The sequence below is a fragment of the Vulpes vulpes genome, chromosome 4, assembly GCF_048418805.1.
Source record: "Vulpes vulpes isolate BD-2025 chromosome 4, VulVul3, whole genome shotgun sequence".
Taxonomy (NCBI): Eukaryota; Metazoa; Chordata; class Mammalia; order Carnivora; family Canidae; genus Vulpes; species Vulpes vulpes.
The window spans coordinates 13,684,537-13,711,842 of NC_132783.1; the positions used below are offsets into that span (position 1 = coordinate 13,684,537).

The 27,306-nt window shown below is 36.1% G+C and overlaps 1 long non-coding RNA gene across 1 annotated transcript in view; it reads left to right on the forward strand.

The window, feature by feature from the left end:
• Window positions 1–27,306, forward strand: part of LOC140598497 (uncharacterized) — a 44,155-nt gene that overhangs the window by 12,420 nt on the left and 4,429 nt on the right. The window contains exon 2 of the long non-coding RNA XR_012000930.1: window positions 25,783–25,974. This is a non-coding gene — a long non-coding RNA (uncharacterized lncRNA). The remainder of the gene's footprint in view (window positions 1–25,782; window positions 25,975–27,306) is intronic.

Genomic DNA, 27,306 nt, shown 5'->3' on the forward strand with positions numbered 1-27,306 from the left:
ACATTTTCCTGTTTCTCTGTATCTATTTCCTGTGTCGCTCTTTGTGCCAATACCATACTGTTTTGATTATTACAGCTTTGTAATATATTTGACATCTGCAATTTTGATGACTCCAGGTTTGCTTTTTTTTTTTTAAGAATTTATTTATTTGTTCATGACACACACACACACACACACACACACACACACACACACAGAGTGGGGGTGCAGAGACACAGGCAGAGGGAGAAGCAGACTCCATCCAGGGAGCTGGACATGGGACTCGATCCCGGGTCTCCAGGATCACACCCTGGGCTAAAGGCAGTGCTAAACTGCTGAGCCACCTGGGCTGCCCCAGGTTTGCTTTCCTTATTTTTTATTTTAAATGCCTTTCTTTTTCAAGGTTGCTTTGGCTATTCTGAGTCTTTTGTGGTTCCATATAAATTTTAGGATTGTTTGTTCTTGCTCTGTGAAAAATGCTGTTGGTATTTTGATAGGGATTGTATTGTTTAGATTGCATGGGGTAGTATAGACATTTTAACAATATTTGTTCTTCCAGTCTATGAGCATGGAATGTATTTGTGTCCTCTTCTATTTCTTTAATCAGTGTTTTGTAGTTTGCAGAGTACAGATCTTTCATGTCTTTGGTTAGATTTTTTCCTAGGTATCTTACTGTTTTTGTGTAATTATAAATGGATTAATTCCTTGATTTCTCTTTTTGCTGCTTCATTATTTTTTTTAAGATTGTTTATTTACTCATGAGAGACACACAGAGAGAGGCAGAGACACACACAGGCAGAGGAAGAAGCAGAGCCTGATGTGGGACTCGATCCTAGGACCCCGGGATCATGACCTGAGCCAAAGACAGATGCTCAGTCATGAGGAGCCACTCAGGTGCCCCCTGGTGCTTCATTATTGATGTAGAGAAATGCAACAGATTTTTACATACTGATTTTGTATCCTGTAATTTTACTGAATTTGTCATTTCTGGCAGTTTTTTGGTGGAGTCTCTCGGTTTTCTATACAGGGTATCATGTCATCTGCAAATAATGAAAGTTTGACTTCTTCTTTGTCAATTTGGTTGCCTTTTATTTCTTTTTGTTGTGTGATTGCTGAGGCTATGACTTCCAGTACTGTGTTAGTGTCAAGAGTGGATATTCCTGTCTTGTTCCTTATGATGAAGGGAAAGCTCTCAGTTCTTTCCCATTAAGGGTAATATTAGTTGTGGGTTTTTCATATATTTATATTATGTTGAGGTGTGTTTCCTCTAAACCCACTTTTTGAGAGTTTTCCCTTCAATGGATTTTGTATTGTGTCAGATGCTCTCTGCATCTATTGAAGAGATCATATGGTTCTTACCCTTTGTTTTATTAATGTGATGTATCACATTGATTTTTGAATATTGAATTATACTTGCAACCCAGGAATAAATCCCATTTGATTGTGGTGAATGATTTTTAAAATGTATTATTAGATACAGTGTGCTAGTATTTAATGGATAATTTTTGCATCTATGTTCACCAGGGATATGGGCCTATAGTTCTCTATTTTAGTGGAATCTTTTTATTTATTTATGTATGTATATATGTATGTATGTGGAATCTTTATCTGGTTTTGGTATCAGGGTAATGCTGGCCTTCTAGAATGACTTTGGGAGTTTTCCTTCCTTTTATTTTTTGGAATAGTTTCAGGAGAATAGGTATTAATTTTTCTTTAAATATTTGTGAGATGTGGGGCGCCTAGCTAGCTGAGTCAGTAGAGCATGCAGTTCTTGATCTCAGGGTTGTGAGTTTGAGCTCCATGTTGAGTGTAGAGATTACTTAACAAAATCTAAAAAAAAAAAAAAAAAATTTGGTAAAACTTTTGTTTGTTGGGAGTTTTTTGATTACTGATTTAATTTCTTTGCTGATTATTGGTCTCTTCAAGTTTTCTGTTTCTTCCTGTTTCAGTTTTGGTCATTTATGTTTATAGGAATTTATTTCTTCCAGGTTGTTCAATTTGTTGGCATATTTTCATAATGCTCTTTTTATTCTTTCTTTTCAAGTAAGTGTTTGAATTTCTATGCTGTTATTATTTCCCCTCTCTCATTTGTGGTTTTATTTGTTTGAGTCCTTTGTCTTTTTGATAAGACTGGCTAGAGATTTATCAACTTTATTAATTTTTTCAAAGAACCATCTTCTGGTTCTATTGATCTATTGTATTTTTAGTTTCTGTATTGTGCATTTCTACTCTGATTTTTATTATTTCCTTTTTTCTGCTTGCTTTAGGCTTTGCTTGTTATAACATTTTAAATGAGACCTGCATGGCAGTAATGAGCCAGCCGCACAAATCTATAGCATTTTATGTAGGGGAAATCAGTAGTGCAAATGTGTAAGAGGGAACAATTTGGTATATTTGCGGATCAGAAGGATCAGAACTGAAGTGTTCTGTGTGAAAGGGAGACTAGATGGAGATCAGGACAGACATACAGACAGGTACAGGTTATATAGAACCTGTTAGGCATCCATGGTAAGAAATTTGGATTTTATTCCAAATGGAAACAATCAGAAGGATTTAAGCAGGGGACTGATGTGATATGTTTTATGTTTTAAAAGATTACTTTGGATCTTGTGTGAAAAACAGATTGTACGAAGTCATGAGGGGAAGGTGTGTCTCATAGTAGCAATCTGGGTGAGAGAAGATAGTGTCTGGACCAGGGTTATGATGTAAATAGAAGTGGATGCATTTATGTTATGTCTGGTGATAGAGTCATTCTGCCAGTGGGCTGTATGTGAGTTGGGAAAAGAGAGGAATTAAGAGAAGAATCTGAGGTTTTTGACAACTTGGTAGATGGCATGATAATTCATGATATACATAATTATTTCTTTGCATGGTTGGTGTCTCCACTACCAGGCTAAGAGCTTGCTGATGGCATTAAAAGCATCTTATTCATTGATGTATTTCAAGTACCTAGTAAATACTGGATTAGTGTGGACAAGAAAAATCAATGATAATACTATGGGATAAATAAGAGAACATGGAAGGGCATCCAACTCACCTTGGGCAATCTGAAAATGCTTTTTTTTTTTTTTTTAAAAAAAAAGATTTAAAAAAGAAAGAAAAAAAATAAAAAAAGATTTATTTATTTTAGAGAGCGAATATGCACATGTGAGCGAGCAAGTGTGGGGGGAAAGGGCAGAGAGAGAGAGAGGGAATCTTCAAGAAGATTCCACACTGACCATGGACCCTGACACACAAGCTTGATCCCAGGACCCAGAGATCATGACCTGACAAGAGTTGGCAGCTTAACTGACTGAGCCACCCAGGCACCCCCAGAAAAAGCTTCTAAGAAAGAGCATTAGAGCTGACTTATGAAGGAAGGCAGGGGTTAGGAAGAGGGCAAATTTGTGATTAAATGCAAAATATTCTGTTGTAGTGTCTAAATGGAAACGAACTACTTTGTCTTACAAAATCAAATCCCTCCTTCATGGTCACTGAAGACATGCTGTCTTGAAAGAAAGCATGATACTAGTCAGAGTTTTGTATCCTATGAGGTCAAATGAGATGGTACAATGTACAGAGTTTTAAGGTTTGTGTGATTAAAAAAGTGATGGTTAGAACATATGCTTAATTTATTGTTTAAATTTATAGGACAGCCTGGGTGGCTCAGTGGTTTGGCACTGCCTTCGGCCTGGGGTCTGGTCTTGGAGACCCGGGATCGAGTTCTGCATCGGGCTCCCTATGTGGAGCCTGCTTCTCCCTCTGCCTATGTCTCTGCCTCTCTCTCCCTCTCTCTCTCTGTGTGTCTCTCATGAATAAATAAATAAAATCTTAAAAAAAATTTAGGTGTTATTTCTATTTAAATGTTTTTTTATGTTTATCAATAGTATTTGCCTTAGATTATGTGTTCTTCTTTTTTTTTGATTATGTGTTCTTAAAAGCCAGACACGATGTTAGTTTTTTGTTAGAATACCTATACAGTGTACTGTATTTAGATGCTAAATAAATTTGCTTTTGTAGTGATGTTTTCCTGCTTAGTTCTGCTTTGCCTCTCTGAAGAGATGCTATTTTCTAATAATGTTGGATCAAGATAGCTTGTCCTCCACCTTAGCTTTTTATTTATAAAAATTAAAAACCTACAGAAAATTTGGCATAATAGTGCGGTGAATGCCCATAGCACCACATTTAGATTTACCGGTTTTTAATTTTTTGGAACATATGCTTTATCTCTTTATACATACGCACACAATAAATACATATGAAAGTAAGTTGCAGATATTTTACCGCCAGATACTTTGGCATGAATCTTTAAGGAACAAGGACATTCTCCTACCTAAGTTTAAGACATTGTTAAACTGAAAAATTTAGCTTAAACTCAGTAATATTAATTTAATATAGATTTTTGTTTAAATTTATTCAATTTTAACAACTTTTTTAATATCCTTTAACTGATTCATATGTTTGGATACAGGAGCCAATGAGTGAGAATACACTGCATCTAACTGAGAGGTATCTTTTATTATGGTATGCATTGTGTCTTGAATCTATTGTATACCTTGTTTGCTCTTATAGAGTTGTTTGCATTATTTAAAGGTAATATTTTGACTCTTTCAAGAAAAGTGCATGACGTTTATTAACTATATAATAAAATAAGCTGCTTTTCCAGCTGCTACATAGCCCTGAAGGTTAAGTATGAAAATGACTTTTCCAGTAACTGAGTGAGCTGAATTGTTGCTTTTAAAAACTTTTTTTTAGTGCTTCTTTTCCAGCCTTTGAACTTTTCACTAAGCATTAGTCATTTTTAATAAAAATACATTTGTTTATAGGTCTTAATAGCATTTTGTCCTCATAAAAATGGAAAACTTCACCAGATTCAATCTGTTGCAGCTCTTAAAAAAAGGTAAGATTTGAAATGAAACACTAAACTACCTGCCCCCCAAGTTAATAAATTACATAATGATTAAATTCTCTCTGACTGACTTTGGAATTTCCTAATTTTAAAAACTAATGCCAGGGAAGAAATGTTAAAATACTTTGAAAAACATTAGATTTACTGAAAAGCATCCCCTGCCTAATTATGCTACTCTAAGTACTGTGGTGACATTAACCAAACATTTTCTCTATCAATATAGAGAATTTGGAGTTATTTATTCTTTTGACTGGCTTATTCATGTTCATTGCTGCATTTTTTCTAGATGAAGCAGTATTATCCAATGTTACCTCCCAAAAGGCTACTTTTATTTTGATTATTTCATGGTTTCCAAATGTGTAGTTTATTGTTTATGGTTATAGTATGAAGGAGAGAAGGGACTATTAGGTCATTAGTGGCTACAAGGTATTTATATCTTGATGTTATTTATTAGTCTAGTAAAAATTTTTGACATAATTTAAGCCAAATTGGAAATGGTTATTCTTTTGTGTCTTCCTCGCCTCCATTTTTTTCTAAGTTTTCCAGTGATCTTTGAAGCTGTATAATTTTTTTTATTCATGAGAGACACACACAGACACACACACACACACACACACACACACACACACACACACAGGCAGAGGGAGAAGCAGGCTCCATGCAGGAGCCTGATGTGGGACTCGATCCTGGATCTCCAGGATTAGGCCCTGGGCTGAAGATGGCACTAAACCGCTAAGCCACCCTGGCTGCCCTGAAGCTATACTGTATAAATTGTTAAAACATTTTCCTTACTATTTTTCCCAAAATATATATTTTTTGTGAGTCACATACTTAAAAAATATATATGTATGTATAAAAACATATACAGTTATAAATTTATTCTTGTCTTTCAGCTTGTCTCCAGGCCATTTTATTTTTTGTATTCATGGAGATTTTCCATTCTCAGATCTCTTCAGGCATGTCACCCTCTTTCAAGCTTTTTTTTTTCTTTCAGAATCCTTTATTTATGGAGATGTTGAAATTTATCTCAAGTTCTGTTGTATTGATTTAAATTGCTCATCTGTTGAAAAATCCTTGATCAATGAAAATGATCCTATTCTATTTCTTCAACTTAGTGGGTCTGGCTGTCCTTGATGTCTCTAACTCTTGTCTTTACTCCACCTTAATCCTGATCTGAGTGACTATCCTCTAGACCTCATCATTCATTACAAGTAGACGTTCATCTCTGAGGTCTCCCAGATTTGTGGAATTGACAATCTTGCCAAGCCTGAGTTGTATTCTCAGTGAAACACTCAATTACTCAACCCCTTTACATCCTCTTTATTCAGTTTCTTCTGCTTAACATCTAAAACTAACCCTGTTAAGTCTCACTTGCCCTTTTTGGAAACCATGTTTCTATCTATCTACAGGTTTATCCACTAGGTTATCCTGTCAATAACTTGAATTCAGTGTGTCCCAGTAGAACTCATTGTTAATTATCCCAATTGAGAATGGGAACTGTGTTTATTTTGCTTACTGCTGTGTACTGTGCATGAAGTACATTTTTGTTGGATAATTGAACAAATAATTATATTTCCCTCAACCAACCTGGAGATTCTTTCTAACTGCTCCTTTTCCTTCTTGACATTATCCCTTATTTACTGGCAGAGAAGATGTCAAAATCTTTTTTGTTTCAGGGTTTTAGGTCCAGTGAAAAGGATGAAGCTTAGAATTATGCTTCAAAAAAGGGAGGAGGTGGAACCTTGGCTGGTGTTGAGATAGGTAGAAGGGTTCTAATCCTGAACAGATATGGGTTATTTGGGGGAATTTCCTCAAGGTTGAGGAAGGTGATAGTTTTTTGGGAAGTGGTTTTTTTTAATGTGATGGGTATGTGTGTCCATTCTCATACCAAGCCCTAAAGAGGTGGCTGAGGGGAGTGTGTGTGTCCGTATCATTGAATGTAAGAAGTCTTGGCCTCTACCTTTTTTTCTCTTCATGGTCTTGGAGCTGCAGTAGTATCACCACAAAATGGCACAGAAACATATTTTGATGATGGTATATATGCAGTTTTATATTATAATTACATTAGATAACAATAATTTTCATTGTCCCCTATAGATTTTATGATGAGAATTTGTGAAAATTTGAGGGAATATTTTATAATTTTGAATAATTCCTCCATTAATGTGCATATATGTCATTTTCATTTTTTCTATTTTAAAATAAAACTGTAATTAATGTCTTAATATATAAGGTTTTTCTTCTTATGCATTATTTTTCAGTACTTACATAATCGTATTTCCTAAAAAACAATACCATTTACAATTGCATCAGAAAGAATAAAATACCTAGGAGTAAACTTAACCAAAGGGATCAAAGACCTTTACTCTGAAAGGTTATAAAACACTGATGGAAGAAATTGAAGATGATGCAAACAAATGGAAAGATATTCCATGCTCATGGATTGGAAGAATTAATATTTTAAGATGTACACACTCTCCAAAGCAATCTACGGATTCAATGCGATCCCTATCAAAATGCCAACAGCATTTTTCACAATAGTAGAACAAATAATACTAAAATTTGTGTAGAACCACAGAAGACCCCATGTAGCCAAAACAATCCTGAGAAGGAACAAAGCTGGAGGTATGACAATACTAGATTACAAAATACTACAAAGCTGTAATAAAGCAATATTGCACCGGCACAAAAATAGACACATAGATCAATGGAACAGAATAGAGATCCCAGAAATAAGCCTATGTATGTTTAATTAGTATGACAAGGGAGGCAAGAATTTACAATGGGGAAAAGACAGTTTTTTGCCATAAGTGGTGCTGAGTAAAAGAATGAAACTGGACCACTTTCTAATGCCCCACACAAAAAGAAACTCAAAATGGGTTAAGGACTTCATGTGAAACCTGAAACCATAGAAACTCTAGAAGAGAACACAGGCAGTAATTTCTCTGATGCTGACCATCATAGCATTTTTCTAGATATGTCTCAAGGCAAGGGAAACAAAAGCAAATATAAACTGTTGAGATTACACCAAAATAAAAAGCTTTTGCATAGTAAAGGAAACCAACAAAACAAAAAGTCTACTGAATGGGAGAAGATATTTGCAAATGATGTATCTGATAAGAGGTTAATATCCAAAATATATGAAGAACCTCTATTTTACTCAACACCAAAAAGCCAAACAAACCAGTTAGAAAATGGGGAGAGAACCTGAAAAGATGTTTTTCCAAAGACCTACAGATGGCCAACAGACATGGAAAGATGTTCAAGATCACTAATCATCAGGGAAATGCAAATCAAAACCACAATGAGTTACCACCTTACCCCAGTTAGAATGGCTAAAATAAAAAAGACAAATGTGTTGGCAAGGATGTGGAGAAAAAGGAACCCTCATACACTTTTGGTGGGAATGTAAATTGGTACAGTTACTATGGAAAAAAATATGGGGGTTCCTCAAAATATTAAAAATAGAAATAGTATATCATCCAGTCATTTTACTGTTGGGTCTTTACTCAAAGAAAGTGAAAATACTACTTCAAAAAGATAAATACACCCCTATGTTTATTGCAGCATTATTTAAAGTGCACCATTATTTAAAGATACAGAAGCAAGTAAGTGTCCATCAATAGACAAATCGTTAAGGAAAATGTGGTATATGTACTATGCAATATTATATGGCCATAAAATGGATGAGTTTGTGCCATTTGAGACAGCATTGATGGACCTAGAGAGTTTTATGCTGAATGAAATAAGACTGAGAAAGCTAACTATCATATGATTCCATTCATGAGTGGAATCTAAAAAAATCCCCAAATGAATAAACAAAAAGCAGAATCAGACCTATAAATACAGAGGACAAACTGATGATCGCTGGAGTAGGGGTGGGGGTTGGTCAAAATGGGTGAAATGGAGAGGGAAATACAACCTTCCAGTTATGGAATGAATAAGCTAATGGAATAAAAGAGATATCGTAATAGCATTGTAATGGAACAGATAATAGCTACACTTGTGGTGAACATAGCATAATGTATAAACTTGTCAAATCACAGAGTTGTACGCCTGAAACTAATGTAGCATTGTGTAGCAGCAATATTCAAAGTCAAATTTTAAGTTTGAATAATTTTTTCTTTTCCTGAGAATTTTGTCATGTTGTCACTGCTTTGAAAGGTTAATATCCCTTCTTCCAAGTCTCTAACATTCTGAAATGTTTTTTAATATCCCCTGACTGTGGATTCAATAATTTTACATTTTTAGATATTTATTTGAATACTAATGTTGAATAGTCAGATATAATCCATCAACATCAGCTTTATATTTTGTTTTGGATAGCTGTTTGTTTTTTCTCTGGAGATCTTAGTATTTCTTGTTAATTATAAGATTTTAATTAATTTTAATTTTCATATGTAGTTTTAATTTTTCACTAAATATGCTACCTATGTATAGCCCATGTATGAGATAGGTAGCAAATCTCACCATGTTATGTTTGTTATGTAGATTTTAAATTTTATTGTTTTAGTATTTGTCTAAAAAATTTTAATTTAATTTATATTTTTATTTTTTGCAAAAGCAATACACACATATAATGGAAAATACCAACACTACAAAAGAATATACAGTTAAAAATAATTAGAAGCAACAATGATCAGTTTTTGTGAATCCTTTCAGAGATATTTTATATATACTCTAACCTTTATCATATTTACTTTAGCTAAAATTGAAGTGTTCCTTTTTTTTTTTTTTTTTTTTTTTTTTAAGATTTATTTATTGGGCAGCCCCAGTGGCCCAGCAGTTTAGCACTGCCTTCAGCCCAGGGTGTGATCCTGGGGACCTGGGATCGAGTCCCACGTCGGGCTCCCTGCATAGAGCCTGCTTCTCCCTCTGCCTGGGTCTCTGCCTCTCTCTTTCTCTGTCTGTGTCTGTCACGAATAAATAAATAAAATATTAAAAAAGATATATTTATTCATGAGAGACACAGATTGAGAGGAGAGGCAGAGACATAGGCAGAGGGAGAAGCAGGCTCCTCTCAGGGAACCCTATGCAGGACTCGATCCCGGATCTGGGGATCACTACCTGAGTCAAAGGCAGGCGCCCAACCACTGAGCCACCCACGCATCCCAATTGTAGTGTTCTTGAAAGGGGAACATCTTGTTTTAATTAATATATTTTTTGCCATTTTGTTTTATTTAATTTAATTTAAATTTTAATTTAATTTAAAATTTTTTAAAGATTTTATTTATTTATTCATAGAGACACACACAGAGAGAGAGAGAGAGAGAGAGAGAGAGGCAGAGACACAGGCAGAGGGAGAAGCAGGCTCCATGCAGGGAGCCCGACATGGGACTCAATCCCGGGCCTCCAGGATCACACCCCAGGCTGCAGGCAGCGCTATACCGCTGTGCCACAGGGGCTGCCCTATTTTTTGCCATTTTAATACTGTGTACCATACAGGCTTATTGTAGTTTTGATTGGTTATATTTGGCTTTTTTTAAACTGTAAATAAAAATCTGAGTAGGATTGATTCAAATAGTCATGAACCATTTTGAGAACTAAAATTAGTAAAATAGAAAGGAATTATCCAAAAGGTATGGGAACTAAGTAAGCCTGGAGGGAAGGGGAAAGTAGGAGGCAGGACTGTTTGTATTATTTGAGGAGCATTCTCTATAAATACCTTTCTTCTCCTCTTTAGCACATGTATGTACTTCTCTTATCCATACCGTTGGATAAGTTATTAAATTCTGTATAACTGATTTCTAAGCTATGCTCTGAGAATTTTAGTATCTGACAAGATGTTAATATGTAAGTGATGAAACAATTTTGTGGTAAAAAATGTTTGGGACATGTGGTATGGCATTGATAGTAAAGTTTTTAAGTGAAATTAGTTATTTCTTTTGAGGTATAAGGTGCTAAATATATCCATCTGAGCTGCTAAAATACTTTAAACATATTTAGAATGAAAAGGAAATCTATTACAGAACTCTATCATTTTCTTAACTCTTTAACTGTTAGATACCATCTTTGTATTTGGCAGAAGTATTATTGTTCTTCTTTTCTAGTGTTTGTAGAGTGCAATTTTGGCAGTTCCTGAGGGGAATAGAATTTATTGAGGCTGTTTGTATTTTTAAAATGCAATCACTTGTTATGTCAGAAGCGACTTTGAAATGCCAGAAGAAAATATTTCCTCTTTCTTTGCCTTTCTTCCTTTATAATTGTCATAAACAATGCAAGTTGTATACATAAACTGTGTAATTATTTACTTTTAACGTTTGATTGAATGGCTTTTAAAAAGTCAGACATACTGCCAAATAGTAAAATGTTTATTTATTTATTTCTCTTTGAGTTAAGGGAATGTGGGAGGATAGTGCTGACCTGGTGTGAAAGAGCCTGGTTTGGGGAAGGACAGGAAAAGGAGCAGCCATATTAACACTACTTCACCTTCTGCCCACACCCTTTGACTAGTAAAATCTTGGATTAAACTACTGAGGAATTTTGCCTCAAATGCTTTTGTGAAATTTGTTGAGTGGGAAGTAGATAAATAAGAAATAAGTGAATAAGAACTGTACATTTACAACTTCCTTGATAGAAATTCTCTGTGACTTAGGTAGGTATGCACCTACACATTTTGAAACTGCTCAACAACCTTTTCCTAAGGATTGAGACTATATTATTTAATGGTTATCTATGTTATATTATTATGTTATATATGTTATGTTGTTATTTAAGGTATCTGTGTATCTGGGAATAAATATTACCATTGTCTTAGCTTTATTTAAAAGTTTTTGTTCCCTCCAGTTATAGTCTTGATTTTGGAATTGCTGTATTGATCTATAAAGTCCATAAAAAATAGTCATTTTAGTTGATATTTAAGAGTAAAACTTTCGTTTATAATGCCTTTACCTTCTTGAAAATGAGAATGTTCTTTTTAAACAATGAGGACACCTCAAGAAGGTTGTAGAACTGTTGATGTTTTTACTTGTCCTGATAATAGAGGAACCAGGGTTCATTAGAAGTGATGATTTTGTAATTTTCACCCCTTCCCCATTCATAACATAAACAAACATAAAAAATATAAATTAAGAAGTGTAAGAAACTTCACCTGGTCCTAAATGACTCACAAAGTCTTGTTCAGGGTGAGGGTATATATATTTCAGGAAATATTCATATTTATATATAAAAGACATTTTCAATATGTTACTTGAAATATTTTTGTTAATGTATGTTCATATTAATGTATTTTACATAGTATATATACATTAAATATGTATTATGTTTACATATTCATACATATATAAATATAAATAAAATTCAAAATATAAGTGATACATAGATCTTTGAAAATATTTCTGAGTATTTGTGGTTATATATTTATATACAATGAATATAATGTGAATGTACATACATATATATATGTTGGGGATGTTTCATATGATAGTCTAGCAAATCCTTAAAAAAGCCCAAAGAAAATACATTCTTGGCTGATATATGTAAGCATACCTAGAAGTTAGAGAAGGTAATAATGCTTTATTAATTTTTTAAGGAGTATATAAATAAGTTCTGAGAGGCTGAGGGGTGTAGTGAACAGATTTTTCCCAGTAAGATATCATACTTCTTTCCTCTATTTGTCCAAGTCTTGTTACATTAGTATACTCTACAAATCAGGGCATTGGGGGTGGGTGCATGGTAGTGGACTTAATTGTGTTGGTGATGAAAGGCATTACAACATGGTGGGGGGAGGGGGAAGGAGAATAAAAAGAGTTAAGTTAAAGTCAGTGATTTGGGCTGTTTATTAACATTGCCTTTCTTTGGAAAAGATTCTTCACCCTGTCATTGGGCATGGAACTGGCAGCTGGAGTGTTGTCTCTGACCCCTGAAAACCAGCAAATGAGACTGTTGAAGGATGGGGTTGATTGTGCTCCAGCTGCCACATGCCCTGAATAAAAGTCACAAAGAGACTCATACACATCACTGAGCAGGATTGCAAGGAGGAGCTAGAGGATTTTAACTGCTGGTTTGTTCACTGTTTCCAGTGCACTAATTATTAAGAAGCACTTAAGGGGCATAGTGATGGAAATAATTAGTATTTAAAAATTACTAAGAAAACTGCTTGGAAAGATGTTGGGTAGAGTTTTCTTTTAGAGGTATGGTCATTAGCCATAGGCTAAGGTTGAAACCCGAGGCTATCAAAGTTTTGCTTTCCCCAGATAGCTCTTTGGCTGTGGGTTTATTAGCATTAGCTCTAGCCCCAGGGCACCTCTTCAGGGCTTGAAGTTCTGTTACACAGTTGCTGTGCCTGGTGTGGGAGGGATATAAGACAGCAACTCAGGCTATTTGGCTAGATATTTCCTGGTTATACCAGATTAAGAACTGGGTGAGTGGTTGTTGAGACATACTCAGGCATTGCTTTACCTCCTTTCTATTTGGATCCAGGCCTCTGGATAGAAGATAAAGAATTATGTCAGAATTTACTTAGTGGCAGTGAAACAACCCAATTTAGTTGTCTTCTAAATCTACTTCAGCTGACATGAACCACTAGGGTCAAAAGAAAAAGCAATGCCTTGGAACATGAAAGTGATAGAAGGAAACACACTATTTATCTTTCCCACTTCTTAAGACATAAACTCTCTGGAAGTTAAGTGTTTGGGTGCTCAACATTTTGCAGGGCAACTCTGATCTTCCTCTGACACTTCTACTCCAGTCTGCAAAAGTCCAATTCCCTCAAGAGTTTCTCATTATCATCTTCAAATACCTATTGAGTGTTTCTCTATGATGGTTCTTTCCTGAAGCGTCTGCCAGGTGGTTTGAAGCATCTGGTAGTTTATAGTCCTTTTAGGGAATTTTGGGATGATTTAATATTTGAAGAGTAACCCTTTTATGGGAATTTCATATCACTTTTTAAGACTTATTGATTATTCTAGAGAAGGAGGGAGAGAGAGAGAGGACGAATGCATACAAGTCCAGGAAGGAGCAGAGGGAGAGGGAGAGAGAAACCCCAGCAGACTCCTCCATGAGTTCAGAGCCCAAAGTGGGTCCAGATCCCAAGACCCTGAGATCTAGATGTGACCCAAAACCAAGAATCTGACGCCTAACCAACTGCACTACTTAAGGACCTTTTCATAGCAGTTTTGAGGCTTCCCTTGTCTGTTAATTCAAGTGATCAGTATTACCTGGCACTTATGGTGTGAACTGCATGATGGATCTCAAGGAACTTAGGGGATCACATTGATTTAGCATATATTAAGTAATTACAGAACATTACAAGACATTATAAACTTAAGGACTTGTGTGATATAAATTATTTATTTTAACTTAGAAAGGGGAGGGTAGAGGGGCAGAGGGAGAGGGAAAGGAAGAGAGAGAATTCCAAGCAGGTTCCTTTGCCCATGTGAAGCCCAAGGTACAGCTTGATCTCACAACCCTGAGGTCATGATCTGAGTCTCAGTTGAAGCTCAGATGCTTAACTAAGTGAGCCATCTAGGTGTCCCATGATACAAGCTCTTAAGTGTAGGATGGATCAGCATAACTGAGTGCAAACCCTGATTTCCACCACCTTGAATAAATCACAAGCTCTCTAATCCTCGTGTATCTAATAGGGATACTATTAACTGTCTCTAGAATTGTTGAAAGGATTAAATAACGTACATAAAAGGTGCCAAGCACGTTGCTGATACTCTACATGTCAGATCCACGTAGGATGGGGAAGACTTAAAGGAAATAGGAAAATGTGACTTGGAAGATGAAGAATGGGAGAGGCATGATTAGCAGAGGGATGATGAGTGAGTATATTTATAAGGAGATGGGAAGGGAAGGTGAGTTAACATAGGCAGCTGGGATAATTTAGGTGTGAACCTGGGCCTGACTGGAATGAAAGATTATACGGAGAACTAGTGAGGTAAAAAAGAATGACTGGCATGACCAGCTAAGAAGTTTGATTAGATTCAACAAGCAGCTGAATGTATATGAATACAAGTGGTGTTTTGGAGAGATTTTTGCAGTGTGTAAAATACACACTGATACAGTACCCCTCTGAGGAAGGTACTATTCTTATCCCCATTTTCCAGGGTAGAAATAGTGTTTGGAAGAGGTTTTTAAAAAACTTTACAGTTGTATATTTACTATATGAAAATAACAACAGCAATGCTAATGGCAAAATGAAAGAAAAATTAGTTCATGATCTAGCTATCCAAACAAGTCAGACTATTTTCATTTTCTCATATTCCCAATTGGTTTTAGTTTTTCTTCCAAGAAATGCAAGAAGTGTTATGAATATTATTTGAGTTAATTTTTGCTAATGCTTTAAACAGTGCGTGGCACATTGTGAGCACATACTACATGTCAGCTATTATTTTTACTTTAATACAGACTAAGAAATTATAGAGCAGACAGGAAAGTCCAGTGTAAGATCATTTTGCCAGGTAAATTTTGGGACCTTCTATTTTCATTCAAAACTTCATAATGGTTTCATGTGTAAACTAAATAAAAAGAGAAGTCTCAATCCTTTTTAGAACAGAACTGGGTATGACCAATATACAACTATCTTATCTGCCATTTAAAGCTAAATTTTTTGGTGGCCTGTCAGAAGTTTGCTCTCATTTACCTGCAAATGGTAGGAGAGATAGAACAAATAATATTTTTTTTTGCAAAAATTTATGTCGTATTCATTGGGTAATCTGTGGTTAGGATTTATTGTTGGCTTAAAATAGAGATCTAATTATCATATTTTTCCTAGAAAAGAGAAGAATTTATTTTTTGATTGTTACATTCTTGACATTTTTATTTTATAGGATGAATACTCCAAATTTTAGTGTGCCCTAAGAGTGAGTCAGGCAGTTAATGTCAAATGTTCTCATTCTTAAATTTTCCTGGTGGATTATGGAGAAGTTAGCAAATGACACGTTATATCAGTTAGTCAGTTTGTAATTATTTCTGGACTAATAAAACTGTGAACTCTTCTCTAACTGCTAACCTGAGTTATTTTTCTAAAGACTTTCTGTTCTTTGTAAAATCTTAGCTGTTGATACCACTTGGATAGACTCATCATTTTTCAAGTGTTGAGGTCTAAGTTGTTGAATAAGCAAGACTAACCTTTGACATGAAAGAAAATTTAGAGGAAAGAAGGATTTCATTTGCTTTTTATTGTCAAGGCCATGTATTACAATGTGAATTTATCAAAAGCATGAGTCACATTTTTCACACCTCTGTGGGTGTCCTTTGGGACACAAACATTTAGGGAGATCCACAGGCACAAAGACTGCTTTGTGCTGGGGAAAATAATAAAAAAAATTAAGAAATTGGAATTGAAAATAAAACTCCTTTGTGCATTCTTTACATAAGTCAGTAAGCTTTGTGGGCTTTTGGGTCTTCTCAGATCTCCTGGAAGGCATTTATGGAACAATTATAGTGACTGGAGTTGCTATTACACCCTTTCTGGGGAGCTTGGGAGGAAAGAAGGTTCATTTACGATGTAGTCTGGTAAATGGGTTACAACTCTGCTGAGAGGATTGTATCTTTTTCACCTGTAAGCAACAGCACAGAAAATCAGCTGGTAAGTGGATATGGGATTTAGAACTTATTGAAAGTTCTATGGAGACATGAATAAAAAAGCTATTGTGTAGATGTTCAAAGCGTTTAGGGTGCTTTATGTTTGTTCCTTCTTTCATTCGTTCATTTTTAAAAGTAGTATTTTATAACATTTCATAAATTGGTAATTTTATACTTGGTGCATAGAGAGTTATCAAGTGCTTTTGGAGAAGAGACTTAAACCAGGAGGATAGGTAAAGATAAGAAAACTTAAATTTTGTTGTTGTTGTTGTTGCTCTGAATTCACTGGGGATAAACTGAAGAGCTTTTTGAAGCATTACTTTTTTGAACAATGGCACCGTCACTGGCTTTCATTTCACTCATGACTGTTGAGGAAATGATTTTACCCTAGAGTTGTGTATAACACAAGTCATTTTTGTTCTCTTTCCCCCTTCCTTTTCCTTCCTTCTTTCTATCCCTACCCCCCTTTCTTCCCTTCCTCTTACCCTCCTCCCCTTCCTTCTTCTTTCTTCCATGTGTTTTCCTTTTTCTTTAATCACCTCAGTATCCAAATCTCAGCCAAAGTAGTAAGCAGAGTACAGACTTTTGTGACATTTGATTTGGAATATTGTAATTTGCTACCTGGGAGCAGTTAGTACTGTCTTGCTTCATTCCGTTTTGCTGTATACTACTGTTGGAAAGATTGATTTTGGAGGATTTGCTAGCAGAGTAGCAGTCACTCTTATTATACTTGGAAATGCAAGGAAAATTGAGTATCTTTTTTTTTCTTTTGCTGACAGTCTCAATGGGTAGTTAAGAAAAAATTAACCGTGCTGTGCAATTTATAATCTTTTGTACTCTTCAAGTTTCATCTCTCTTTTTTTAAAGTTTTTATTTAAATTCCAGTTTTAGTTTACAGTGTAATGTTAATTTCAGGTGTACAACACCCAGTGCTCATCACAAGTGCACTCCTTAATTCCCATCACCTATTTCACCCACCTATTTCACCTACCCTCTCATCCACCTCCCCTCTGGTAACCATCAGTTTTTTTTCTATAGTTAAGAGTCTGTTTTCTGGTTTGCTTGTCTCTTTTCCTATTCTCACTTGTTTTGTTTCTTAAATTCCACATGAATGAAATCATATGATAGTTATATTTTTCTGACTTATTTTGCATAGTATCATACTCTCTAGCTCCATCTATGTTATTACAAATGGCAAGATTTAGGATTTCATTCATTTTATGGCTAATATTCCATCACCCCCTCTCCCCCATTTTCCTTTTTTTTCTTTCATCTTTATTCATTGATCAGTTGGTGGACACTTGAGCTGTTTCCACAGTTTGGCTATTGTAGATAATGCTGCTCTAAACACTGGGGTGCATGTATCTATTTGAATTAATGTTTTTGTATTCTTTGAGTAAATACCTGCTAGTGCAATTACTGGATTGCAAGGTAGTTCTATTTTTAGCTTTTTGAGGAACCTCCATATTGTTTTCCAGAGTGATTTGCATTCCCACCAATAGTGCAAGAGGGTTCCCTTCTCTACATCTACAAGATGTTGCTTTCTACAAGAAACAGCACCTCTTGTTTCTTGTGTTGTTGATTTTAGCTCTTCTGACAGATGTGAGGTGATACCTCATTATGGTTTTGATTTTCATTTCCCTGATGATGAGTGATATTGAGCATCTTTTCATGTGTCTGTTGGCCATCTATATGTCTTCTTTGGAAACATTTCCTTGTCTTCTGCCCATTTTTAATTGGATTATTTGTTTTTTGAGTGTTGAATTTTCTAAGTTCTTTATATATTTTGGATACTAACTCTTCATCAGATGTCTTTTTGCTGACTCAGTGTCTTTTGTGTTAAATTCATAGCCCTTTAGGTTTGTATCCCTTTTCCATTCTTTTCTTCAGGATGGAGTATGAGAATGATTTCATGGTTGGGGGCAGAATTGGAAACCTCTGTCCACATAGTGCCCTCTGGATACTGCCAGCATTTGGAGTTATAAAGTCCATGATAAAGTTATGATGTTCATTATGAAAGTCTCCTTTTTGCCAAGCATAAGGTTTGTCCTCTCTTCTTTGTCTTGGTTATTGTATACTTAAGGGCTTAGCCAAAAAACAAAACAAAACAAAACAAAAACAAAAACAAAAAACACCTACATAGGCCTTTTCAGTTGGTTGATCTGGTCATTTATTAGGATAGCCCCCAAATTATTGTGACATGGTTGTGAAGAAGTTTGTCAAGTCACTCTGAAAGCAGATATTCATGGTATATTCAGCTTGAGACAACTGTATTTTTCTATACACTTTTGTGGCCTTGGTCTCAGTACCTCAAATACAGAAATTCAGCTTGGTCCAAATTATAGGGAAAATTTTGACATTAACAATTGTGCTTTCATTTTTAGTAGTTCCTTTAAAAAATTTTTTTTTTCTGAATGACCTTTATCTGCATTTCAGGCAGCCACTGTTTCAGAGAAGGAAGGCCTATTAAACAATTGAAAGCAGACTATTTGATCCCAGCTTCTGATTTTAAAATTCATGGTAGAAATAGTAGTTAAAAGAAATGATTGGAAAATTGGCGAGAATTCATGATAATGTAAGAGCATTTTTTCTTTCTAGACTTGATAAAGATTCTTTGAGCTATGGAGAAATAATTGGAGAGGAATGGCATTAGAAACTCTTGGAGGTCTTTGGCACAGGGCCACGTGCTTTTCCCTACACCTATCTCAGCAACAGTTTTGTCCCAGGACTGGGTAAACTCAGAGAGGCCACGTGCCCTACTCCTTGGCTGGTTTTTCAGGGGTGCTGCAGTCCTTATCCATGGGACGGCAGAGTAGCTGGAGATACCACAGTGTTGCTTGGAGAACGGTCTTACAGAGAATCTCCTTCTGCTCATATGTAGTGTAAGGAGTAGCCAAATCTTTTTCTGTATAGCTAAGAGTAATGTGGGTGTGTACCTGATAGACACTTGTGGAGCAGCCCTGTATTTGTAACAAGGGACCACCACTGGAAAGCAGCACAGATAGATGTTCTCAGGAGATGCCAGCATGGAGACATGATGCCTTCCATGAGTCAGATGGAATGAGGTGCATATCAGCAGAACTCAGCATGGACTGAGGAACATGTGCCTTTCCCTGATGCCATGGAGTAAGCCAAGTAGAACTTAAATTAAGAAAGAGAGAGAACCCTAAATTGAGTTTACACTGATTTGACCAAGAAAGTACCCAAATTAACTGAGTTTTAATATGTATTAGTGGGTCTAAGTTTTCTGCTGCCAAATGGACTAGGGAGTAATTTGAACTTCAGAAAAAAATTACACTTATTTCTGACCCATTGCATAGAGTTCCCAGCAAGTATTAACAATCAAGGTGAAAAAAGCAAAGAACAGGTGCATATCAAGCAGTCTTCCAAATATGATCCAGTTTGTCTTAGATAACTTCCATTAAAGTGGAACAGAGCTGGTCTAGAAAAGCAGTATGGTGTTGCTCCATTAGTTATTATACAGGAATGATTCTTACTGAAGAGCACAGAGTGGCATATTAAATGATAAGACATTCAGTAAGTTATCTTTCACTGGTATGATCTGGAATCTTAAGAGTTCCTACAACTTCTTCAGCTAGAGCATATATATGGGTGATGAGATTTACTGGTAGAAGCTTTGGGAGGCTTAAATAAATCTCATTCACCCACTTCACCAATTATGGGCAGGTGTTATGCTTTACTATGTTTGAAACACAACAATGAATAGGTCTTTGTCCTGAAGGACTTGACAGTTTAGTTGTGGGTATGGGCAGTATGTTGGCTATTGCTCTACTGTGTGGTAAGTGCCAGAAAAGGGGTGAGAACTGGATGCACTCTTGGGCAGTAGTGAAAGATTTCCTAGATATCTTCTAAATCATGAGGATTACAAGATGCAGTGTAGGTGAAGTTCTTGTTATATCACAGGATGTCAATAAACACTAGTTTCTTTAACCTTTCTTTTTTATGGGTTCACTCCTTGGGGGTTGGGAGTGCAGGTCAATTATGTAAGCCTTTGTATTCCCAATACTTAGGACAGTACCTGCTGCATGATAAGAACTAAAAGAAATGACTTGCAGAATGATTCATGAACTATTGAATAATTTCTGATATCTGTCTGATGATAACTAGAACTACTTTCAGAAATTATGTATCTGAAAGTTTGTGTTTTCCAAGAAAATGAAATTGTGAATATTGTAGTACAAATTTGAGCCATGGAAAATCCTTTGTTAATACTGCACTAGTCCACTTTCTAGTTACTGCCAGATTGTCACCAAAACACAGCTCTAATCATAACCAACATCATCATCCTAGGAATATACTATGGTTAAAAAAAACCTTTCTATATATTATTTTATTTTTATAATAAACTTTATTTTTTAGAAGAGTTTTAGATTTACAGAAAAATTGTGAAGGTAGTGTATAGAGAGAGGTCCCATATACATTCCATACCTACTTTTCCCTATTATTAACATATTAGTACAGTAACTTGTTATAATTAATAAAGCAATATTGACATATTTTATAATTATTCTAATTTTATTATTTTTTATCTAAATGTCCTTTTTCTCTTCTAGGATCCCCTATGGGATACCACATTACAGTTAGTCATTACATCTTGATTTCTCTTGGCTGTGATAGGCTTTTCTTGTTTTTGATAATCCTTGACAGTTTTGAGGAGTACTGGTCAGGGATTTTGTAGAATATCCCTCATTTGGCATTTGTCTGATATTTTTCTTATAATTAGACTGGGTTTATGAGTTTTGGGGAGGAAAATCACAGAGATAAAGTGCTATTTTCAGAACATCAAGAGTACATACTATTAACGTGTCTCATCACTCTTGATATTAACCTTTCTAACCTTGCGTTAGTAGTGTTTGTCAGGTTTCTCCACAAAGTTACTCCTTTTTTTTCCTTTTCCGCACTGTACTTTTCTACCTCATTTAGTCTTCAAATCGTCAGAGGCCCTACCTTATTAACCCCCATAAGCAATGGTGGTGATATGAACAGAGATGAGCAAATTGAATAAATCATAGGTTTGTTACAAAGATCAAATAGGTAACACTTCTAATGTGCTTTGAAATCTGTTGAGCACATAAGCTAATTATTTACTGATAGTTTAAAAAATTAAATCTTTAAGAAATTTGATGACTTGTTACAGGATAGTGGGAGAGAAACTCTGGACAAATCTAATCCATCTTAAAACTGCATCTTTTCAAGCGAGCGGATCACCTACTCTCTTTAAGTACAAAGCCAAAGTGATACATCCTCATGGTGGACACTTGTTAGCTATGATTTCTGATGCAGAAATTTTAAGCAGAAGCAGGAAAATGGTCTAGTTTTACTCCCATTCTCTTCTCATTCCCTTTAACTGAGACTAGAAATATGAGAGAGGAAAAATATGAAGGGAAAAAAAGGGAGCGGTAGGGAGCAGACCGGAAGATTTAGCCTGGGAGTGGCAGCTCCTGAGTGATTTATTATGGGCCAGGGAAAGCTTAGCATTTCTTCCATATTTTTCAGGAAGGATGTGATGAGTTGCAACAACAATCTGGTGACTATTGCAGACTTTGAATAAGTCGTTCTTTATGCCTGCTTTCTTTTAAACTCAAGTTACGTACCTACCTCAGGTTAAATGGCTAATCAGTTTTCTTCTGCCTCCAAGAAGAAATGTCTCTGAGGAGCTTTACAATTTTACTAGTTTGAGAACATCAACATTTCTCCAGGTTCAAGTCTGGAGAGGCAAAGCAATGGCAGTAGTTGCTCTTTGTTAAAATAACTTCTCTCTTTGGGCTTTAAATCATGTCTTTTTCTTTTCCGCCACTGGTTTTCTCCTTTGCAAGAGAGTGTTTTCTGATTATTTTCCCACTACTCCTCTAAGAATTCCTGCATCTTTGGGTAAAATCAAAATGATACCTAATTTTCTTTCATTGTATTGTAGAGGAGTGGGCATCCCAAAAACTTACTCTTCATGTCAGTTAACAGAAGCATTAGGTATTATGCACAATTGATGAATTATTGAATACTACATCTGAAACTGATGATGTACTATATGTTGGCTAATTGAATTTAAATTAAAAAAAGGAATATTTGGTGAAATTCTGAGGCATCAAGTTAGATTTTAACTTTGTTGATTTCATATCCAGAGACGCTGCTCTTGGGGGCTGTCATCGATAGAGAGTTTTTAGTGTTAGAATAGGCAGTAGAACATAATGTTTCAGGCTGTGAGATTTAGAGCAAGATTACTTAGGTTCCAATCTGGGCTTTACCACTTACTAGCTGTATGATCTTGAGCAAGATACTTAACTTTCCTGTGTCTCAGTTTCTTTATCTGTAAAAGGGCTAATACCAGTTCTAACTCATAAGGTCATTGTGAAGATTAAATGATTCAGTATATGTAAAACACTCAGACCAGTGTTTGGCATTGTAAATCCTTTGTGTTTACTACTTATTAGTATTTATATTAATAATAAAAATTCATTGATCTATATACAGATATTCTGTATTTGTCCGTCTTCCCCCTCCCTTACTTTACACCCTCACAGTTGACTGCTGACTATGAAGAGCATTACCTGGGTTCCTCCCCCCTTTTAAAATATTTTATCTCTTAATGAGAGACACACAGAGAGAGGCAGAGACATAGGCAAAGGGGAAAGTAGGCTCCCTGTGGGGAACCTGATGTGGGACTTGATCTCAGGACCCCAGGATCATGACCTGAGCCAGAGGCTGACACTCAACCACTGAGCCATCCAGGTGCCCCTAGGTTCCCCTTTCTAGCTGATTTATATTTTCTAGCTGATTTATATTTGGGTTCAGCCAGAGGAGGCTTTGGGAGGACACAGAGCCACAGCTCTCTTTTTCTTGCTTCCTCCCTGCTTCCATGCATCAGTTTCTCCTGTAGTAGATGTGCTCTTCCATGATTTCGATCCCCTCGGGTAGACCCTTCCACAGCTTTAGCTCTTACTGGGCTCCTTTAACATTTTTTCTTTCTTCTTGCCCCTTCAGCCTTAAGAGTGGTGATGTCCTTGCATGAATGGGTTTCTGGATGCCTCATCATGCCTTGTTTATTAGCTCAGTTCTTCCCTCACCTTTGTTTTTGATCCCTATATTAGCGTGTTTTCATTTGAATCATCTGGAGGAGAATTCTGTTTTCTAAGGGGGACTAGTACAAAATTCGACAACTTCCTATTTGGATTTGACAGTTTTGGAATGTCTCAACTATGAATTGTTCTTATTAATGTTCTAGGAAAGTTTCATTAAGAAATTATGATTTTTTAAAAAAATATTTTATTTTTTTATTCATGAGAGACACAGAGAGAGAGGGAGAGAGAGAGAGAGAGAGGCAGAGACACAGGGAGAGGGAGAAACAGGCTCCTTGCAGGGAGCCTGGTGTGGGACTTGATCCCGGACTTCAGGATCACGCTGTGGGCCAAAGGCAGGTGCTAAACCGCTGAGCTACCCAGGGATCCCAGAAATTATGATTATTACTTGTAAACATTTTGCCTCTTCATTGTTACATTAAGTTTCTTGAGACAGGAATTACTGTTTTCGATGTGTGTGTGTGTGTGTGTAGTCCTTGTAGTTTCTAACACAGTTCCAGATATATAGCAGGTGGTAAAAAATAACCCCATAGTATTGAAGGACATTTCTGTTCAGAACAGTGAACATGATGGTTTACTCCAGTGACACATTAAAAGCTTTGCAACTATAGCAGCTTTAGTTTCAATCTCTACAATTACTTATTCGGCTTTAAAGGATTTATTGGTTGTGAAAGGTGCCAAAATAATAGCACTGAGGAAGAAAATCCCATAGTCTCACAACAGACTGTGACTGTCCAAGCTTCTGCCTCTTGCCAAAGAGCCCAATGGAGCTGATTGAAAGATTAGCTCATTTTCTACTAAAGTTTTGATGTTCTGGGAAACTGGGCAGTTTACCTCCCCCTCAGGAAATTCTGTGAGAGAACTAGATTAAGTGTTTTATTTTTCGGAGTCTCTCATATAGTCTTTCTGCTTCATCCCTGAATAGACTTGGCCCTTTTGAGAAGGAACAGTTAATTAATTTCATGTCTATACTTTTGTCTGCAAAGGAAGATGCTTGTCAAGCAGTCAACCTGGTCAGCTGCTGAAATAGTTTGTGACCTGGGTAATTGTAAACAAGATCTTGATACAACTTGTTAGCATGTAGCATACAAAGTACTTAAACGCAACTCTAGACATAAATATTTAATTTTCATGAGGGCAGCCCTGGTAGTGTCTCTGTGTGAGTTACTGGGCAAGTAGCTTTTGGAACTTCATTTTCTTTTATCAGTAAAGCAAATGGTAATACCACCTACCTTTTGTGTTTAAGAATTACAGACATTTACAAAGCACCTAGAGTGTAGTACCTCAACAAATGATAACAAGGAGTACTTACAAAAGCTAGATTAGAATAGTCTTTTAACTGAAAATGAGTAGAAATAATTAGTTTATTTACTTGGATCAGTGGTATTTTTCTGTTATATCGTGCTTATTTGCAAGTAGGCCAGATAGGAGTGGAGTGAGAAACAGAAGAGGAATATCTCATGAGTTTTAACAAGTCAGCCCAAGTTAGGGTAGAATTATTATATTTAGTGTTTCAAATTAAAGCTTAAATATTTTTAAGCTTTTCTTAGAGTTTTGGCATTTTATCTTAGATATTATCCTTGAGAGTATTTTAATAATAAAGTCTGAAAACATTTGTTGGTATTCTAGTGTTATTAGCTTATCAGAAGTATTTTGATCAATTGAGGTAATTGGGTCCTGCACATTATTTTATGCACAATGAGATTATACTCTGTTCCTATCACTTATGTAGGGTATCATGGCAAAAGACATTCATGGATACTAGTCTTATTGTTCCACTTTCACACAAGAATACGTGACTAAATTTTTGTTCACAGGAAAAATTAAAATAACTGTGAGATAAGCACTGTGGAAAGAGGTTATGTAAGAAATTCAACCAGAGAGGAGATGAAGGAGAAGTATCATCAGATAGTAGCATAAGTACTGGAACTGAAACTGAGATTCTGCCAGTGACTAGCTGTGTTACTGTAATATCCAGAATTCTCCAGAGAAACAGAGCTAACAGTATATATCTATATCTAGAAAGATATGTATTATAGGGTATTTGCTCATGAGTTTAGATCCATTGTGAAGGCTAAGCCCCATGATCACCTGTCTGCAACTTACAGATTGAGGGAAGCTGGGGGTGTAATTTGAAGCCCTGAGAACTAGAGAGCAGAAGGTGTAGGTTCCAGTCTGAGGTGAAAGCCTGAGAACCAGGAGCACTGAGGGCAGGAAAAGATCCATGTCTTTGCTTAAGCAGTCAGACAGAGCAAAACCAGCCCTCCTCTGTCTTTTTGTTCTATTGAGGCCCTCAGTGGATTGGATGGTGACCACCATGTTTGCAGTGGGCATCTCTTTACCAAGACCAGCAATTCAAATGCTCATCTCTTCTGGAAACACCCTCATGAACACATTCAGAAATAATATTTAAGAAGCTGTCTGGGCATTCCATGGCTCAGTCAAATGGATACATAAAAATAACCATCACTCTTAATTCAGGTAAGTCACTTAAATTCTCTGAGCCTTGGCCACCTTGTCTATAATAAAGGGATATTGCTCCTGACCCGTTTGAAAACTTGGCTACTGATTCATTCTGCGTGGCTGGTATATAAATCAAGGTTAGCATTTATTTGTTAATTTGTTTAGTTTCAAAAGTGCTTACTCAGGGGCACCTGGGTGTCTCAGTGGTTGAGTCCTGCATTGGGCTCCCTATAGGAAGCCTGCTTCTCCCTCTGCCTATGTCTCTGCCTCTCTCTGTGTCTCTCATCAATAAAAAATAAAACCTTTTTAAAAAAGTGCTTGCTCAGTGCAGAAAATGTGAAAAACAAGAAAACATTACACTTTTCTCCCTTTCATCTCTACCCTTTAGAGGTAATCATTGCCAATATTTTGGTGTATGTTCTTCAAATTATATTCTGAGCATACTATACATTGACATTTATTTATTTTTTTTTTAATTAATTTTTATTGGTGTTCAATTTACCAACATACAGAAAAACACCCAGTGCTCATCCCGTCAAGTGTCCACCTCAGTGCCCGTCACCCATTCCCCTCCAACACCCGCCCTCCTCCCCCCTTCCACCACCCCTAGTTCGTTTCCCCGAGTTAGGAGTCTTTATGTTCTGTCTCCCTTCCTGATATTTCCCAACATTTTTCAAATTAACAAATTTTAATCTAATTATCAACTAAGAATTTACATTGACATTTAAATTCTTAGTTGATAATTAGATTAAAATTTGTTAATTTGAAAAAGTTCTAGGAATTACAATTTTCCCTCGTAGCTATTACATACATTTAAGATCACATTCTGTTGGAAACAGTGATACATTCTTCAATGTCAAGCTTTCCCAAAAGTGAATCTAATGTTGGAATTTCTGAACAGATCAAATGTTGGCGGTTGCTGTAGGAAGCAATATTTTTGGGAAGAAGGTTCTTGGGAGAAGACTACTTACCCACTCACAAGGGGACTTATTTTTTTTTTTTAAGATTTTATTTATTCATTCATGAGAGGCACAGAGACAGAGAGAGAGGCAGAGGGAGAAGCAGGCTCCATGCATTGCAGGGAGCCCCACGTGGGACTCAATCCACAGTCTCCAGGATCACATCCTGGATAAAGGTGGTGCTAAACCGCTGAGCCACTCGGGCTGCCCACAAGGGGACTTTCTTGATAGGGTTAGATTGCAACATGTTCACCAAAGGATAAATTAAGCTCCACTAGGTGGTAGCATTGCTATATGGCCCAGCAAGGCAAACTGCAAGAAACTGGCTGAGGATTATGTGAATATTAAAGACAGAAGTTTGGATATGAATACCAAAACTGCTAAGGGCCAA